Here is a 7,026-nt window from a genome sequence, read left to right as displayed (position 1 = left end):
TTTCCCAGGATGTTATCAGAGTAGCAACTGACACCACAGTCACAAATTCTTTGTCAAAGAAGAAATTTCCTTGACACAGTAGACCAAGGTTTATGAAGTTATAAATTTACAATTCTTAGAGAAATTTTTAACAGGCAAATCCTGCTTTTTAGTAACTTTGTTCTAAGTAACCTTACTAAGTAATGCTTATTATGAAATTAAATTTATTAAAAATTAAGTCAAATGATTGAACATAATTTATTACATTGGTAATATGGATGGGACTGTGGAAAAGGACATTAGGTAAAAACTAAGGAAATACAAACAAAATATGGACTTTAGTCAATAATATTGGTTCATTAATTATAACACATTTATCATACAAATGTAAGTATTGTTATGGGAACTTTCTATGCTACCCTCAAATAATTTTCCATAAATCTAAAACTGTTCTTAAAAAATGCAGTTTATAAGAAAATTATAACTAAAACTTTGGTATGATTAAATTATGAATTGGGTTTACCCATGGGTATGCCTTAGGGCAAATTCACACTCAGTTCATCATTTTTCTTTTGTTTTTGTGAAACCTATCAATTTATTTCATGTTAAAGTGTAGCAAAATCTCTCTCTCTCTCTCTCTCTCTCTCACACACACACACACACACACACACACACACACACACACACACACACCCCTACGCACCCCACTAAAAAGTAATCTAGCACATGGTTAGAAGAATATTAAAAGAAGAAAAGACTTTTCCAATCTGGTATCTGATTGATAGTATTTACTGGGCCTTTGCAATGTTCCAAGCACAATTCTAAAATTTCGTTCTGTTTTATGTTAGCAATTCACTGTGCCAATTAAAATCCCTATGAGGATGTCCATCCTTTGTTACAATGTAGAAAGTTGCAAGGGCCTGTTGCTTTCACCCTAGCAATAAGAGTAAGATATGCTACAACGTCACAGTTTTTTTTTCCATTTATAGCCCTGATGATACAAAGAAATATATACAGATTCCAAACAGCAAAGAGTCTTCTCTAGAAGGAAAGAAACATGAATGTTTTTATTTCTGCCAGAGCTGTAGAAATAGGCCATAGAAATCTTCACATAGAAGTTAACTGGTCGAATGTAGAGTGTGCTTTTAGTGGCTGCCATATGTATTAGATTCCTTGAGGAGCCCCAGCAATTCAGTAAATCTGCAGACACACACGCAGACTCTTTCCCTTGGACTGTCCTGGAATATGCTGCAGGCTGGTAGAAAGACACAAAAGCTGAGAAAGAGTGCACTGAAATCCATAGTGCAAGCCAGCAGCCCACTGAAAACAGAGGAGCAGAAGAACTGAGAAAGAGGCCTGTATGTGCTCCAGGTCTTAACCAAATGCACTTCCCTCAGTGGTCCCTGAAGCCTGGAAGCAGGGCACAGAGCAGAAAATAAACTCCCTAAGTTCAGAAAACTGAGAGTAGAATGGAAAAATTAAAGAGCCCCCTAGCTAGAAATATTTTAGAAAGAATAAAACTGCCTTTATTAGCAGATGACATGATTGGGAGAAAAATCCTGAGCAATCTACAAGAGGCTACAGTAAATAAATTTAGTAAGGTGTCAGGATACAAGTTCAATGTACAAAAATCAATTGTATTCTTACATACTAACAACAGTTGAAAAATAAAAATTTTTAAATCCATCTCATAATAGTTTGAAAATTACTTAGAAATGAAGTGAACAAAAGACATGAACGACATGCATTAGGAACAATTATGGACATCAGGTAGGAACCAAGGGCAGGCTGCCCCCAAAATGTGCCACACTGGCATATTGATTAAATAAGAAACAACCCATGCAAAACCACCCAAGCTCCTCCTCTGACTCCCTGAAAGCAGGAAGCAGAGCTCCCATATGAAAAACATCCTCCCTATACTACGAAGTAAAAAGACATCCTTATCACCAGAGATAGAGACTTTAAAGCTGAGAAAATTGTAAACACAAACCTTATTTAATCACCTGCTACCTCAGCCCAAATTCTGCTTAGAATTCCTTACTCATTAAAGGTCCTAAACATCTGATTTACTTATCCTAGAAATTCTCACAGATTCATGGTCTCTTTATCCAAAATGTATAAAAACCGCCTGCCTTGGTTATTTCCTTAGGTCCAATTATCGGGCCACTGTGCACACATAATAAAACTTCATGTTTTTTCTCCTCTTAACCTGTCTCATGTAAATTTAATTCTTAGTCCAACCGAAAGACCTTGAGGGTAAAAGAAGACTTCTCTCCCCACAACAGGCAGAGAGAAATGAAAATAAAACCCAAATAAATGGAGATATATTGTTGTCCCTGAATTAGAGATACAGTATAAGTAATCTCATCAGTTCTTTCCAAACTGATTATAGATTCGTTATAATCTCAGTCGTGATTTCAGCAGGCTTCTAATAGAATTTGGCAAGATAATTTTAAATGTTATAAAGAAATACAAAGAATATGGAGTAGATGATAACAATTTTTGAAAAACAAGAGTTTTAGGCTATACCTCATGACTATACTACTTGATTTCAATACCCTCTATCAATTCCCTATGGTATTAGCCTTAGGATAGACATATAGATGAAAAGGAAAGAATAGTAAATCCATCGTAGACCACAACTGAAAAAAATCAGGTAATTTTTCAAAATAGACTTATTTAGAACACTTTCAAATTTAAAGAAAAACTGAGAAGACAGGGGCACCTGGGCGGTTCAGTCAGTTAAGCATTTCATTCTTGATTTCGGCTCAGGTCATGATTTCACAGTTTCATGGGTTTGAACTCCATGTCAGATTCTGTGCTGACCCTGAAGAACCTGCTTGGGATTCTCACACTCTCTCTGCCCTCCCCTGCTCACATTCTCTCTGTCTCTCTCAAAATAAATAAATTTAAAAAAAAATAGAGAAGATAGTATGTGAGTTCCCATATAACCCACATCCAATTACTCCTACTATTAATGTCTAACATTAGTATGCTATATTTGTTATAATAAATCAATATTCATACATAATTAACTAAACTCCATATTTTACTCACATTTCTTTAGTTTTTATCTAACATCCTTTTCCTGTTGAGAGTCCCACTCATAATATCACATTACATTTAGTTGCCGTATCTCCATAGGCTCCTCTTAGCTGTGATAGTTTCTCCACTTTCCTTGCTTTTGATGATCTTAATAGATTTGAAGGCTACTGGTTAGGTATTTTGTAGGATGCCTTCTATCGAGACTTGTCTGATGTCCTTCTAATCATTAGACTGGAGTTAGGGTTTTTTGAAAGGAAGACCACAGTGGGTAAGTACCATTTTCATCATTATATCAAGCCTACCTAATACTAAGATGACTTACTCTTGATATTAATATTAATCACCTGGTTGAGGCAGTGTTTGCCAGATCTCTCTACTACAGGCTTGTTCTTTTTCCCTTTTCCATATTGTACTCTTAGGAAGGAAGTCACTATGTATGGCCTACACATAAAGGGTGGGATGTCAGGTACCATCTCCTTAAGAGAAAACATTTACTTAAATCTGGAATTTTTCTGCACAGATTTCCCTCTTCCCCATTTAATTCCTTTATGAATCATTTATTTATAGCAGAATAGTTATTTTATACTTTGGGTTATAATCCAGTACTACTTTACTGTTTTTTTTCTCAGATTGCTCTAGCTCTGGCCATCAGGAACTCTTTTGTTTGGCTTTCATATACCTTTGACATACGTCTCTCAATAAGAGCTTTGAGAACTTCCTGACTTGCAGATACTCTAGGGTACTCCAGTTCATCTTGTGTATTTCCTGCCCCAGTTTTAGAATGAGACTTTTCTCTAAGGAGCCCAGGTTTCTTTTATTGGAGAATATTAGAAACCAAGTTCTGAGTTGTTATTGGCACATCAGGCTTTTCCAGTTGACAGAGATAGGAAACACACGTATGTCTACTAACATATACATGATATACGTAAAATATACATGTACACACAAACCCTAAAATGCTCTACATATGTGCTTGTATGTATAGTATACATATACTATACACACATAAGTATTTCTATGTGTAACCATCTGTGTCTGTATTAGGTAGGATGGAAGTCTTAAGCCACTGATATAAAGCCTACTCTAGGCAATGGTCTCAGAAGACTGATGAGGACAGCAACAGAATTACTGGAAAGGGAAGGGTGAATATACAGATATAAAAAAAGTAAGTGGCCAGCTGCCCACTGAAGACCAAATTAAAATTCTAAATCATACAAGGAAATCTGATAAGGCAACAAAATAAATAATTGAGGCTCACAAAACTCAAGTAATAGAAAATAAATGAGACTTTAAAATAAGTATGCTTAAAATTCACAGAGAGATCAACATGGAATATTAAAACTATGTCTGTTACAAACAGATGAAAATGTTGGATAAATGAGATAAAAAAAATAAACATAGTAACGTGGCCTGGCAGGAGCTAAACTGTGGCTTTACTGGAGTGTTAGTACAGAAGCAGAAAGTAAGGAATTTGGCTTCTGGAAGGTGAAAAGAACCAAAATATCACAGCAAGAAATGGTGGAACAGACACAGGAGGAAGCCAGAAAAGAGGCAAGCCCACAATATGTTAAAGGGTAAAAATTCTCTGGGGCGCCTGGGTGGCGCAGTCGGTTAAGCGTCCGACTCCAGCCAGGTCACGATCTCGCGGTCCGTGAGTTCGAGCCCCGCGTCAGGCTCTGGGCTGATGGCTCGGAGCCTGGAGCCTGTTTCCGATTCTGTGTCTCCCTCTCTCTCTGCCCCTCCCCCGTTCATGCTCTGTCTCTCTCTGTCCCAAAAAAAAGAAAAAAAAAAAAAAGGTAAAAATTCTCTTCAAATCTCTAGGATACTGACAGGGGCTAGACAGGCAGATAGCACACAGTCGGCCTCTTAGGAACTGAGCCAAAGCACCTGCTGTTTCCATGAGCACCTCTGTCAGAGCCCCAAATCCCTACAGCGCTGGTAATGCCAAGCCATGATTATTCAGCCTTGTTGTGCACTGTAAAGAGGGATATACTAATCAATATCCCAGTAGGATCTTTAACATTTTTAGATAATTTTTTCCAGTAGCAATAAGTTAGTAATGTCAACAAATAAGGACAAATGACCAGATGGCAGGTACACCAGGCTTGCTGGACTAGCATTCATTGGGGGAAAAACTCAGGAAGTCAGGATCAGTAGCAGGCTTGCGTGGCCCCCATTGCCCACCACAAGATTGGCAGGTGCAGAGCAACCTGGCAAAACCAGTCATCAGACTCCAGCAGGGAGATCCTGCTGCTTGGGCCATGGGGCTTCAAGATAGCTCATTAACTAAACTCTAATCAATTACTCTGGTGTTCTCATGGGTTGTGATAGAACATCAATACAACGTAAGAGAATGTTCCTCCTGACATCTCCAGCCTATCCAGGTGTGATCAGGGGCTGGTGTCCATGACTAACAGTTACTGGTATTCAGTGATAGAAGCAGGTTGCAGAATTTACCATATCAGTGTTCATGGCTGGATATGAGCTATCCTCCTTCCTTGGCACTAACAGGGAGCCCAAGTTTCGTGGTTAGCTGGAGTTTGTGGTCCTAAACAGCTGGTGGCAAAAGTAACCTACAGCGGCAAGGTGGAGTAATCTCCGGAGATGCCTGACGGTCTGTTCTGAGGAGCAGCCAACAGTGCAAGCCAGGGAGCCAGCCAGGGACTGCCTACACTGGAGACAGACCACAGAAAAGCACAGGATGTACCAGAGGTGGAAGTCCAAGTCAAACATAGAAGGACAGCCTCACTAAGCAACCAAGAGGGTCAGCTTTACCCAAGGCGATCTCAGCAGCAAGTACCCATGGCAAGTTTCCAGGCAGAACTGAGACAAGCATTCTCATCTGAGACAGTAAGAGATGGTTACAGTCATATTGGAACATCTAGGTAGCTGATTTCCACATGAAACACCAGGTTCTATCAACTGTTTGAAGCTTCTGTCCCAACTTGCACTGGTTGTGGTAGTGCCTGCATCATACCTTTATCTGTAGTCTTCACTAAGCTGTAGGTATTAAGGATCCTGAAATCAACATTGGATTTGGTGCTGTTTTGGAACACCAACTACGACTGTGGGAAAGCGAGTTGCAGCAGCACATTGACCATAGAATGAGATGTATCCTGCAAGATGGCCAAATCTTCATTGGCCATTGGCACCTTTAAGGCTTTTGACAAGCATATGAACCTGATCCTCTGTGATTGTGATGAATTCAGGAAGATCAAGCCAAAGAATGTGAAGCATCTGGAGCGTGAAGAAAAGCGGATCTTGGGTCTGGTGTTGCTGTGTGGGGAGAACTTGGTTTCCATGACTGTGGAAGGACCACCCCCCCCACCAAAGTACCCAAATGCCCAAAGGCATTTCTCAGATACCATTTGCTGGAGGCCCTGAGGTTGGCAGAAGATCTGGCAGAGGAATACCAGCTGGTGTTCCAGTTCCCCAGGCTCCTGCTGGATTAGCAGAGCCTGTCCGAGGGTTTGGGGGCCTTCCACAGGGAAGAGGCACTGTAGCAGCTACTCTTGTTGCTACGACTGGCAGCATTGTTGGAGCCCCAGCTCAGTATCCACCAGGATGGGGGACACCACCCATTCCTTTGGTCAAGCAATACCACCTCCAGACATTATGGTTCCTCCACCTGATATGAGACCCACCCATGAGCCCACCAACAAGCTTCCCTCTGCTCGAGGGATGCCAGTAGGCATGCCCTCTCCAGGAATGAGACCCCTATGTCCCCAGGAATGCATCCATGAAGACCCTAGGATACTTTGATCCTTCTTAAGTTACTTTTTTCCCCTGCCATGTGTCTTGTGAAACTCTGTAGAGTGTTTGTGAGCTTTTGTTTCCTATTTGCTGCATTAATACTAGCTAATAAATGTACAGATGCACAGAGCAATTAAACTGCAAAAAATAAGGTAACCTATAGTGTTAGAAGTCAGGACAAGTTGTTCTTGGAGCGCTATTGATATGTGAGCATATGAGGATATGAGGGAGCTTCTGGAATGCTGCTAA

At 40.1% G+C, this 7,026-nt stretch overlaps 1 pseudogene; it reads left to right on the top strand.

Moving 5' to 3' along the window:
* The first annotated feature begins 4,539 nt into the window (after positions 1-4,539).
* On the top strand, positions 4,540-6,786 carry LOC125922371 (small nuclear ribonucleoprotein-associated protein B-like; annotated as a pseudogene).
* The last annotated feature ends 240 nt before the right edge of the window (positions 6,787-7,026 follow it).

Source organism: Panthera uncia, chromosome B1 (assembly GCF_023721935.1).
Source record: "Panthera uncia isolate 11264 chromosome B1, Puncia_PCG_1.0, whole genome shotgun sequence".
NCBI classification, from domain to species: domain Eukaryota; kingdom Metazoa; phylum Chordata; class Mammalia; order Carnivora; family Felidae; genus Panthera; species Panthera uncia.
This window is presented reverse-complemented; position numbering and strand designations above follow the sequence as displayed.